The following is a 13867-nucleotide window of genomic DNA, read 5'->3' as shown; positions in this document are numbered from 1 at the left end:
CCAGTTTCCTGTTTTGTCATGATAGTGGTTTACTACATTCCTTACAAGTCACCTCCTGTTCTCAACCTCTGTCAAGACAACTGTTTTCACCAGTTGTGAACAAGTAATAATTCTAAAAGTTAAACATACATTTAAACAGTCAAATCTGTATCTATCTGCAATTATCTATAATAATGTAATTCCCCTTCATGTATTTTCATATGCTTGAATGGGATGCCATTCACTGCAGAAAAGCCTAGGGCCCAGGAATTGTACATATCCCTGCACATGTGTATGTCTATCCTTTGTGTAGCACAAGAAAAATGAGTGAGAATAATATAGCCTTAGGGAAAAAATGTCCAAATCCCAGATTGGCCTCAACACAGCTTTCTGGCTTCTTTTTCACCCTCACTCCCACAAAATGGGCTCAGTGGGACATTCACCATTCCCAAATCATGCCTTACACTTTTGTGCCTATGGGCCTTTGAATGTCCTAGCCCTACATTCCCCATTAATGGTAACAATTAACATTCTTACTTTAAGATAGACTATTCTTACAAAGCTTCCAGACTCCTCCAGGCAGAGCCAATACCTACATCATACTCCTTGATCATACTATAGTAGAATTACTCCTATGTCCACTCCTCCTTCCCACCACTCATGAACTCCAAAACTTAAGGCACTGTACATTCTTCAAACAGCTTCTTATCTTAGCACATTGCTTGGCTAACATGTTATATCCATGGTAGTTTGAATGGAGATTGAAAAAAAATAACAGCAACTAAACATCTGGTTCTAAAGGATATTAACGAACTCTCCAGTTGTTTATAAGACTTACTCATTTAAGCTACTGCATGAACATCTAATTAAAAAGGCCGTCAAGGCAGGAAGTCTTGAAATTTCCATTAGTAACACTTCTGTATCAAATAGTCCTTAAAAGTTTTCTTTTACAAAGAAAATTCTCATAAAATTCTACAAAAAGGATGCTCAAATTGCCAAAATATGAGTTTCATACTACCTATTAAGGGTCTTCTAAAAAGCATGATAATCTAATTAAGAAAACATGTTTTACCAGACATTCCCAATGTGTCCATCTTAAACTGATTTAATGATTAGATAGCAGTATTCTTGCTGTTTTTTTTCTTTTCCTCTAAACTCAAATAATTCCTTCATGTATTTCCTGTTTCCTATTTGTTCCTGACACTTTATTATAGTTTATGATCTTCAGTATGGATTAGATCCCCAACTGCAATATACAAAACTTTTTCATTATCTTAAACGCCCCTAAATCTCCAAGGAATCTACAAATTTCTCTTTCTACTAATAAGAAAGATGGCAAAATTCTCTACATTCCCCATAAACAGGTATCATACTTGATAACCGAGACTTCCCCAAATGTCCTTGCTTCATGGGTCTGAAGACCTAGTACTACTTGCACAGCAGTGGAGTCCCTTCATTTTGGTAAATGTGTACTTAAATACTCTTTAGCACATCCAGTAAATTCTGAAGAACTCCAAGACGTCTCTGGCAGATGAGGCAGGAAACCTATGGGAAAGCATTTGGAGAAGCTCTATAACATGAAGTAACAGGAAAGAGTGGGGGAGATGCCGCAAATTCTGGGAAACTATATGAACTCTTGAAAGCAGTGGGAACATAAGTAGATATAAATTATACTTTTGGGAGGTAGGAGTTGAGAGTGAAGTAGAAGGCTATGAAAAAAGTTCCAGATTCCCAGAGGGGTAAATGTTGACGTGAAATGAAATAAATCAGAATACCCTGATTTCTATACCTCACAGTTTTGAAATGCTTCATCGTCTATGAACAGATCTTTTATAAGGTTAGGTCTACAACTTTTCAACAGATAAAAACAGCTGATCACCATCTTAAATATGAACATGTAAAATAGTGTCCATTTAAAAATATTCTATTTCTTCCAAGTATAGAGAAAACAAATATGCATGAAAATATACACGTTATTTCATAATAATTAATTTTATCAAATCAGGAGCATATTAGCTTTGCATTACAAATTGACTCTCCAGAGTTATATTTATATTAACATATTCAATAATACATATTGAGCATTATATTGGTTATATGCAAGATGGGATTACAAAAAATAAGTACAGACTCTTGTCCTCAAGAAGCTCACATTCTAGTAAAGGATTGGGCACTTTTGGTTTTAGACACGTGTGTTCAATTTTTAACAATATTTAGACCAGCATTTTCCAGTATATTCCTTGAAACACCAATCCTAGTAAAAGGGTAGATTGATTTAGAAAAGAGAATATACCCAGAGGATAACATAGGAGGACATTAAAGGCACTGAGAAGTCTCGTAGTAAAGAACTTTAACTTTGCTTAACCTGACATTTCTCAAAGTTATGGAACTGCATTTTTTTTTTTTTTTTTTTTTTTGAGGCGAAGTCTCGCTCTGTCGCCCGGACTGGAGTGCAGTGGCCAGATCTCAGCTCACTGCAAGCTCCGCCTCCCAGGTTCATGCCATTCTCCTGCCTCAGCCTCCCGAGTAGCTGGGACTACAGGCGCCCGCCACCTCGCCCGGCTAGTTTTTGTATTTTTAGTAGAGACGGGGTTTCACCGTGTTAGCCAGGATGGTCTCGATCTCCTGACCTCGTGATCCGCCCGTCTCGGCCTCCCAAAGTGCTGGGATTACAGGCTTGAGCCACCGCGCCCGGCCTGCATTTTTTTTTTTTAACACAACAACTATAAACAGATCATGGCACATTTTGAGAAATACTGGTTTGGACACGCAATTTAAAAGATGCATTTTTAAATGTTTCCAAAGGCACTGAAAACACAAACTTTTAACACCTTTCACATTTCTGGAATACAAAAGAACAAGTTAGTAAATTATTGGGAAAGTATTCTGAAATAATTTGAGGCATGGGGTTAAGGGATACGGAGGGAATAACAAATAGAATAGCTTTCTAAAACCACAGACAACTATATATAACTGTAAGTTATGCTTTATAAAGACTAAAAATAGCCCTAACATTTTTGAAACAGATGACATATATAATTTTATTAAAATCTGTTTTATCTGAATATATGTTGAGGCTGTTTAAAAAAAAAATCTTAATCTGAGATAAATTTTACTTCTATTCTTAATTACATGTAGAGGCAAGACATTATATGCTCCGTATTCCATTTGTTAGCATTATCTTTCTGTCCTTTTTTCTTTATTTTCTGATACAGGGCCTTGCTTTGTCATCCAAGTTGGAGTGCAGTGGTGCCATCACAGCTCACCGTAGCCCTGAACTCCTGGGCTCAAGCAATCCTCCCGCTTCAGTCTCCAGAGTAGCTGGGACTACAGCTGCGAGCCACCAGGAATGGCTGATTTTTCTGTAGAGATCGGGATCTTGCTTTGTTGCTCAGGCTGGTTTTGAATTCCTGGCCTCAATCAATCCTCCTACCTCAGTCTCCCCAAGTTTGGGATTACAGGGATGAGCCATTATGCCTGTCCCTTTCTGTCTTTTTCTGAATTTTAAGTTTGTACCTACTCTTCTCTCTTGATGCTAGCTAATGGAAATCCGATATTTAGACACTTCTAATTGCTGTTTTCTTAAAAAAACAAACAAACAGCAATATCAAAAGGGGAAAATGTTCCCTCTTCCCTATAGCTGCAGAAAAGCAGATAGAATTCTATTCTATATCATAAAACTGGGTTTAAAAATATTATTTCAAGTAAAATAGTCTTCCCAGACACCTGGATTTCAGTGTTGCTATATTCTGTGAAAAATAACGTTTAAGTTTAAAGTCTATAATTCTGATTAGTTGTCTGATTGAATAATTTGTTGTCTTGTTAATAATATTTAAAACAACATTCTGATTCCTGAAAGTTGCCTTTGCAAATTTATTTGTTAAACTGAGCAAAAAAGAAACATGGCACAACCCCTTTCTTGCAAATATATGGTCACACACGTATTTTACTATGTATTATTTCTTATTGAAAGAGTTAAGTCTTGTTTAAATTAGTAATTCGTGCTATGACTAAAACAAAACACTGTATAATACTGAAGAGGGAACTGGCAGCTTGGAGGAAAAAACCAAATTGGCTTCGAGACATGCAGTGTTCTTAAGACAAAGTAGTAAAAAATTTTGCTTTCTCCATATTCTTCCTAGATGGCAGAAAGTGCCGTCCTCACCTGAGATGATACTTTAACTTCCGAAAAGTCATAAATGACTGATGCTCCTTAAGCTTTTGGGTAGTTCTTCATTGTAGACAATTGTAAAAACGATAAAGATTCCTCACTTCTGGAGGAACTCAAATATCTACTCCTTAGTCTCCTCTGCTTTGGATATTACAAAATACTGTTAATGTTACTAAACTAAGGCTGTGGTGATTTCTTCATGTCTTTATTTTTAATTTTATTCTTAGTAGAGATAAGGTCTTGCTATGTTGCTCAGGCTGGTCTCAAACTCCTGGGTTCAAGAGATCTTCCCACCTCAGCCTACCAAAGTGCTAGGATTATACAGACGTAGGCATGAGCCACTCTGCCTGGCCCATGTGGTGACTTCTTCACAGGCACTGTTGCTCTTTTATTAACTGATTTCCTCTGCTAACTCATTCACTTGTTACTATTAAGATCAGGTCACAAACTAAACAGAGAATTAACGTAATAAATAAAATCATCCGTTCTGGGAGCTCTCTGTAAATATTCAGGTCAATATCATATATGTGTTGTTCATAAGTTTTAGTGATTATGTATACTTTTGTAGGATGGGTAGAAAACATACTTAACATATTTCAAAGCTGAAACAATGAGTATTGGCAAAAGTCTTTATTGTTCGATTTGGAATAGCATTTCGCCTATTTATAATAACTAGGGAATATACTTTATAAGACAGATTGTAAAAGTAGTTTATAACTCCCTGAGATTTTGTAAAGCATTTGCTACCTCTCTATCTAGAAACAATAGGGAAAGTATAACACCAAGATGGGATTCTAAAGACACTGAAGTGGCCAGGCACACTGTTCATTTTTCTTAAGAAATCTTCAGCAGCAAGGATTAGATTTTGTAGGTTTGTGAGTGGAAGACAGAGCCTGAAACTCACCTGCGGGGGCCCTTTTCAAGCCCTCCTGAGTACTTGTCAGGTACAAAGGTCCTCTGTCTTGAATCTATGCTTTATGTTTAAGATGTTCATCTTATCTATCAAACAATTTCTTATTAGTAATCTTTGGTTTTTCACAGTGTCTAGAAGAAAAGTTCCTGGACACTTCCTACTTGAGTCATCAGAGTAGTTATACAGCTTACAAATAGTTTCTGGTAGTGCTGAGACTATCTAGACAGCTCATCGACCTTCTGTCCTAACCCTGGCTTATAAGGAAAATTCAACCCCATGTTTTAGACGTGTCCAAAAAGCTTTCCAGATATGCTCCAAATGAGTCCATCATGAAGCAGCTAAACTTTTCAGAAGATAGCATTTAACTTGCCCATCTGTCAGTAAGGTCTTGCCTCTGACCTCATTTGACAGTTCCTAACTAGTAATTTGTCTTCCTTAAATACAGTCTAACTTTTACTTTCCTGCATTGAGGATTGGCCTTGGCCACTTCTGAAATGGGTCCAAAGACTACATCAGTTTAAGGCAGATCTACTGATCTGAAAATCTTTATGGAGGGAATCTGTTTAGTCACTTTCTTTCTGGAAAATAAATCCTTATCTGAAACCTGTCATTCAAAACAAGAGAAAGCAGGACTGCTGATTTCTTTCATTAAAAAAAAGACTGGCAAATGATCACCATTAGAATGACAGGTGCATGACATTAAGCAAGCACTGTGAGGGTTGCTTCTTGTTACCTTAGTCTGTTTGGGCTGATGTAACAAAATACGATAGACTGGGTAGCTTATAAACTTAATAAATTTCTGTCTCTCAGTTCTGGAGTTTGGGAAGTCCAAGATTAAGGCGTTGGCAGATTTGGTGTCTATTGAGGTCCTGCTTCTTATATAATGGTCTTTTTGCTGTAACCTCACACGGCAGAACGGGCAAACCAGTTCTCTGGGGTCTCTTTTACAAGAGCACTAATTCATTAGGGTTCTGCCCTCATGATCTAATCACCTTTCAGAGGTTCCATTTCCTAATGCCTCGATAGTTAGGATTTCAACATTCAGACCACAGCACTACCCTACCCTTCCTGAACTTTCTGGCTTTGTTATTGAGTCTGAATTATAACCTGAGAAGTGTCTACCATCAAAGGCTAACTAAAATGAACTTTACTAAAAATAATGGGCCATACCTAGTTATTACTCTTACATTCTTGGCTATGGAAACTCAAAAGTTACAATAACAATACATTCCATAAATGCTGGATCTGTTGTCAGTTACAAGACACTAAAGGAGAAACTCCTACCATACCAGTGCCTTTACCTGAATAACATGCACAATGTTTGGACAGCTGGAGGTAAAAGCCTTTAATGCTCAGAGCATGGCACTTGTTTGTCACAATAAAATTTTTGGGAAATTATGGAGGTAACTGGTTTACATTTAGCAAGTGATATCCCTGAATTCTTGCACTGTGTTAATGGAAACAGAGCTGCTTATCCTAGGCTGCACTAAAATGCTACCTGGCACTTTGATTCTGGGTGAAACCTCCAGCTTTAACTTGTGACTTTAAGAAAAATAGTATGGACCAAGTGCCCTGGCTCACGCTTGTAATCCCAGCATTTTGGGAGGCCAAGATGAGAGGACTGGTTGAGCTCAGTTCAAGACCAGCCTAGGCAACACAGCAAGATGGTGTCTCTACAAAAATAAAAATAAAAATAAAAAAATTAACTGGGTGTGGTGCTGCATGCCTGTAGTCTCAGCTACTCAGAAGGCTGAGGCAGGAGAACTGCTTGAGCCTGGGAAGGTCAAGGCTGCAGTGAGCCATGATTGAGCCACTGAACTCCAGCCTGGGTGACAGAGCCAGAACCCCTCCCTCTTAAAAAAAAAAAAAAGAGAGAGAGAGTATGGTTAAGACACCTATTTCATCTGTTGAGCTCATGTTCAGTCATAAGTATCTGGCCTGGCTTTTTTAATCTTCCTATACTTCCTAGGGGGAAACAGTCATAACAATCTGATTAAGTGAGGTTACACACAATATAGAAAGACCAAAAACTACTGAAACAAGGTAACAACAGGACAACTTTTCTAAATCTGCTTACTACTGAAAGGATGGCCACGACACTAAGGTCCTATGGAATCACATAGCTTAGCCAGCAAAGGAAGTGTATGTGCTCTTATCAGCAAGGAATGATACCCCTCCATTCCTGGCAATTCATATCAAAAATAATTTGTCAAGCTGCACCAGACAGAGCTAGGACCTTTTTTTTTACATAGGTGGGTAGCCTTCTATAGGCCCTTTAGCATTTATAAGTTGTACAAGGTATTATTGTGAGGCTAAAAAAATGTTAGTCTATTATGTATGTAGCAGTAATATTTATAAAATATTATATAAGTTGTAGCCTCAAAAGACTCATTTCAAGTTTCTTACTTGGTTATTAAGTATCGCACACTGGCAAATAACATGTAAGAATAAATGATAAGAAAGTTCATGCAGATTCTTTATTTATTTTAAATCCAATTTTACTTTTTTAAAAATAGAGAGAGGGTCTTGCTATGTTGCTCAGGCTGGTCTCAAACTCCTGGTCTCAAGGGACGCTCCTGCCTTGGCCTCCCAAAGTGCTGAGATTACAGGCATGAGCGACCCCACCCCGCCTCATGCAGATTCTAATTTAAGATAAAATATCACCTGAGAAGTTCCAGACCCTATATTTGAACTCAGTTTTCCGAATAATTCCCTAAAGAAGAAGGGCCTTTTAGCCTACTCTAATTCTATTTTTATTTTGCTGATTTTCCATCACTTTTACTGATCAATGATTTCTGTTTAAACTTTTATATACTACTCCTTAAATTAGAAACAATTCAGATAAATTTATGGTTTTATGCATATTTGCTTAGCAACTAAGTTGATTCTGAAAACTGGATTTTTTTAGCAAGACAGAAAGAATGTTTAGTAGAAAAAGCACTGATTTGGGAGCCAGGAGGCTTATAGTAAAGTGTTTACACTTTAAGAATGAGCTAAACGTATAACTTAAATCAAGTGCATTGGCTTAATTATTGGAACCTCAGTAAAGCATATGTTTTCTCTCAAATATGCCCTTTCCCGTCAGTTCAGTAGGGAGTGGGCCAAAAGGGAAAATCTGAATGCTAACATATATGTAAAACATGATGGGAAACTACCCTCTCCCTTCCACCAAAACAATGCATGGAGTCGTGGATTTTAAATAACAGTAATTATTCATATGAGACTCTATACCAAAAAGGGCACAGAAATAATTCACGTATTACTAATACCTATGGAACAATAGGAATATGCACAGATTAGGGCAAAACTAGCATTTTGTTTTTTTAAAGGTTATGCTACACTGCAGTCTGAAGTAGTATTCTTAAAGTTCAAATTACACATTGGGTCCACAGATAATACACAAAAACTGATTTGGGATAAATGAGCCCTATGGATGATCTCTACAAAAGCAACATCTGGGCCAACACCTACATACACTCACCAGAAACTGCAGCAAATACCAGCAGAGCAGGTAAGCACAAAGGAGAACAGGAAGATGGCGGTGTAACCTGGCTACACCATTGGAAACATTCTGATGAATGCCATCCATGAACACAAGCACACACTACTACTCACAAAATGGTAATAAATTCATATACATCCTCAGGCATTCCCAATTAGTGAAGAATTATATTTGAAGCCTACTTTAAAATAATAGGGGCTCACCACGGTGACTCACACCTGTAATCCCAGCACTTTAGAAGGCCAAGACGGCCGATGGCTTGAGCACGCAGATTGCTTGAGCTCAGGAGTTCAAGACCAGTCTGGGCAACATAGCGAGACCCCTGTCTCTACAAAAAATACAAAAATTAGCCAGGTGTGGTGTGGTGTGTGCACTTGCAGTCCTAGCTATTCAGGAGGCTGAGGTATGAGTCTTGCTTGAGCCCAGGGGGCAGAGGTTGCAGTGAGCCAAGATTGCGCTACTGCACCCCAGCCTGGGCAACAGACACCCCGCCTCAAAAATAAATAAATAAATACATTAATTAATGTAATCCCCCATCCATCTATTTTCAATACAGGGCAAACCAAAAAGCAGTTCCATGCATTTAATCTAAATTTTTCTATAAGAATATATTGTATGTAGTTCTTTAAAAATAGATTTTTGCTCATTTGCCATAATTTTTTTAATTTGATGAATTGAAGTGGTATTCCTTAACTGTAATTTCAAGATGTTTTTCCCTACGGGCCAACAACCCACAAAATAAAACGCCACACCTGAAGCAATCCTCCAAATTTACTATCCGTCATTAGCAAATAGAGCTTTAACTTTTTGGGCATCACAGGGTCTTTAAGATGCCTGTGCCTGCTGAGACCTTCTCCCTAGAAAAATGCAGTAAACACATCTTGTTTCATAGGGCTCATGGACTTGTTGAACACTATACATAGGCCACAAGTAGAATCTACTATCTACCTGAGAATATACTATTACTTCGAAAGTCTCTTAGGAATTGGCAGCAAGGAGTGTATGTGCAATGGGTACAAATCCACCCAGGGTTTTGTAGTTGTGATATTACTACTATTTTTGGCGGCCTCAACTTTAATGGAGCAGAAAAACAATTGAGGTTAGCAAATAGCAGTGTAAAGGATGGATTCAGCTCATTGGGAAGAAAAAAAAAATTCTGCATACCCTGAAGAAAGAGAAGCTTCTTTTCAGTTTCCAGAGAACCAGAAGGACCATCATTTAACTTCTGATTACCTTTGAGTATGGTAAGTAGGAAATGTCTTTAAATGGGGTTAAAATTAACAGACATTAGAAACAGAAACTACACTCTTATTTAAGCTATCAGTAATCATTGATGGCTAAATGTTATTAGTATTGTTAATAAGAGGGAAATTCAGTTATAAAAATATAGCACAATACTCTAAAATTTTCATCTTTGTTTAAAATACTTAGAGGCAGTGTAGTTAAATGCAAAATATTATGTCAGTTATTTTGTACACCCGAAGGACTGTTTATAAATGTTTCTCATGTACATTATCACACAAATGTTATTCTAGAATACTTGAGTTCTACATACTACAAATCATGTTAAAGAATCATAGCACCTTTAAAAAAGTGTTTACACTGAACTGTTGGATAGAATTTCCCTTAATGTATAGCAATAAGTTTCAACAATTTACAGTGGCTCAGGTTGAATATCTATTTTGATGCTATATATGAAGAGTCTGATATGTTTTCTGAGAAAAGCAAAAGCTAAATAAATTATTAAGTCAACATTACTGACTTATGTAGTTATTAAGGAAAACTATATATACCTTCATGAAACCTAATTATTACACAGTTTTGCATTTCAGCTTAATTCCTATTTTATTGTTTTGCCAACAAGACTGCCAACTCCTTAAGCATTACAGCTAGTCAAGAATTAAATCTGCATTAAATACAGAATTAATTTGTCTTTGGGGTTTAATTTTTTTTAATTAATAGCAAAGTGCCATGTCAAGAAGAGTCAACGTACCAAAAAATTAAAACAGAAAATCAAAATTCATTAAAACAATTTCTGTTTGTTTGCTCAGTAGTATATTTTTTACATTCACTGAACATTGCCTTGCCTTTCCCATAATTAAAAAGTTAATTATTGGAATCATATTTTTTGTAGATCCCAGTTTTCAAACAATGTGATTTAAATGCTTGTTATTAACATTATTACACCACTTTGAGTAACACTGATACTAACACTAAAGTGATGCTGTTTTGTACATAATTAAATTTGTTACCATTCTAAACAGAACTTTAAATTTAACTCTGTGGTAAAGACCCTGCTTAAGTAGTAAAAGTTAGGAACCCTCCAGTCTGAATATTTTTATAACCTTTTTTGTTTTAAGAGAAAGAGACTCGAACTCCTCGGCTCAAGGGGTCCTTCTGTCTCAGCCTCCTGAGTAGCTAGGACTACAGCTGTGTACCACTGTGCCCAGCTTCATTATAACCTTTTAAAGGCAGCAGTTAAGTTCCTTGAGGGTCAAGTCATTCTCCCTCCCCCCACCTCTTGTCCAAATATTCAAGAAATATTTACTCGGTGATTTAGTAATCCCACATTTAGTTACAAATATATTTATTACTAAATATAGATTACCATTAATAAATAGTTCCTTGGTTTAGTATGGTCTCTTGAAGTTTTCAGAAGCTATTAAATACTATAAACTGTGTATAATGAGCACAGTTTTTAGACAACTTTTCAGTGATCAAAACAGTGGAAATGAATAAGAATGGACAAATGAAGCAAATTAAACCCATAACAGTTTTAAAAATTCTGGATTAAACAACTCAAACAACTAATAAAATCAACTCCTTGTCAAAAGTACATCTGGGAATGCTTCTCCAAAATATATTATTATAATTGCCTAAAATTTAATTTTTTTTTTTTTTTTTTTTTTTTTTGAGACGGAGTCTTGCTCTGCCGCCCAGGCTGGAGTGCAGTGGCCGGCTCTCAGCTCACTGCAAGCTCCGCCTCCCGGGTTCACGCCATTCTCCTGTCTCAGCCTCCCGAGTAGCTGGGACTACAGGCGCCCGCCTCGTCGCCCGGCTAGTTTTTTGTATTTTTTAGTAGAAACGGGGTTTCACCGTATTAGCCAGGATGGTCTCGATCTCCTGACCTCGTGATCCGCCCGTCTCGGCCTCCCAAAGTGCTGGGATTACAGGCTTGAGCCACCGCGCCCGGCCAAATTTAATTTTTTAGTTGTCTTATTAGAAAGTCTTTAATTGGGTTGGCCGGGCACGGTGGCTCAAGCCTGTAATCCCAGCACTTTGGGAGGCCGAGACGGGCGGATCACGAGGTCAGGAGATCGAGACCATCCTGGCTAACACGGTGAAACCCCGTCTCTACTAAAAATACAAAAAATTAGCCGGGGGAGGTGGCGGGCGCCTGTAGTCCCAGCTACCCGGGAGGCTGAGGCAGGAGAATGGCGTAAACCCGGGAGGCGGAGCTTGCAGTGAGCTGAGATCTGGCCACTGCACTCCAGCCTGGGAGACAGAGCCAGACTCCGTCTTAAAAAAAAAAAAAAAAAAGAAAGAAAGAAAGTCTTTAATTGAAAATTATCACTTAAAAAATCAAACTGGATTTAATGCACAAAGCATAATCTCCAATATCTACTGAAAATAATTTTTTTAAAAAATCCCACATTTCTGATTCCTTTTTAAGAGAAAAAAAATTAAAAAATCCCCCAAAGCTTATCAGACTTTTTCGGGCAAATCATTCAGAAATCTATCTATAAAAGATTCAGAGTATATTCAGGGCATTAAAATTACCCTACTCTGAAGTAGAATAAACTATTTCCTTATCTTTTAAAAGCTTAGTTATCAATACTACTTAGAATTACCATCAGAGTGCCTGTATTCAGAGTACCCTAATCTGCAGCAGAATAAACTATTTCCTCACCTTTTAAGAGCTTAGTTATCAGTACCCCTTAGAATCACCATAAGAATGGGAGGGCTTCATCTAGGATTTGATATTGTAATCAAATTTTCAAATCAGACAAATTAGTCCACATAAAAAAGTACAGCAATAGGTACAGGCAAGAGAAGCCATGAAGGCATTCTTGAATCTCGCCAAAGAATTTTTCTCTAAAATCATCTTTAAGGGAATACCAATTTAACTTCAATAGCCTTGTTTAACGATTCAAACTATTTTTTTAAATCTTAGAATAACCTAAAATCCCAAAATTTCTCCACTGAGTTGGCATACCAATTCCTCAATTTAAGTTATTTCAGCTGTTGTAATCATACACCTGATATGCTTGATTTGAAACTGGGTAGTTTTTTAAGGTTTAGTTGAATGAGGGAATTATTAATTTATCACAATTTCCAGACTAATATTAAAACTGATAGTAAGAATGAAAAATTCAAATAAAATAACAGAAACTTCTAATTACGGTGTGCAGCGTTTGCAGTTACAAAAGCAACACTTTACATTTTTCCCATCATAAGGACTTTGTCACCAAAATAGTAAACTATACAAATTGGATTGCAACAATTTCCACTGTTATTGGTAAGTTTTTAATAGGAACACTTTCCATTAATGCTTGAAAACTACAAACTACGTTTTATTTTATATCTTGTCAACTTAATTGGAGAATATCTATTGTAAAGCTGTCAGCACATCTCTAACATTACTTTGCCAGGATCCACCTGCTCTATGCTGCCCACTATAGGAAATGCAATATGGTAATAAGAAATATAATAGAAGGTTACTTTAGTACAATCTCATAAAAAATATACTCTGACTCTACTTCGATGCTAAATGTGTGTTCTTGCAAGAGATACAGATTGATTAGTGGCAATCAAATTTATCAACTCTAAAGGACATCAGTAAGAACAGACAGGACCAGAAATTTTATCTTGGTGATCCACATGCCAGGATTGGCGCAGCAGAGGATGGAGTGTGGAACTTAGTGATTGAGGTGCAGCCTGCAGAAATCTCAACTTCTGCACTAGAGATTAAATACGAGGATCAAAATCAACATAAGCTACACCCCTTTTTAAAAAGTCATGTAAACACAAATGATTGCTGCAACTGGCAAACAACATTTAAAATAAATTATTCTTGTGATGCATATGTTTCAACAAACCTTTCCTTAAACCTTTACGTTACTCTTCCAAGCAAATACCGTTAATAGCTCACTTTTGTCTTACATTTTTCTAATCACAGGAAAATTGAAACGTAAGTAATCTGATAAACATCAAGTTTTACGTTTATGCTTTTGACCGCAGGGTATACACTGTTAAGAATTTAAATTCTATTCATCAGATATACTTTAGGACCCCATTTTGA

The sequence above is a fragment of the Trachypithecus francoisi genome, unplaced genomic scaffold, assembly GCF_009764315.1.
Source record: "Trachypithecus francoisi isolate TF-2019V2 unplaced genomic scaffold, Tfra_2.0 Lachesis_group11, whole genome shotgun sequence".
NCBI lineage: Eukaryota > Metazoa > Chordata > Mammalia > Primates > Cercopithecidae > Trachypithecus > Trachypithecus francoisi.
The sequence above is the reverse complement of the archived record's forward strand: the minus strand, read 5'-3'. Positions refer to the sequence as shown.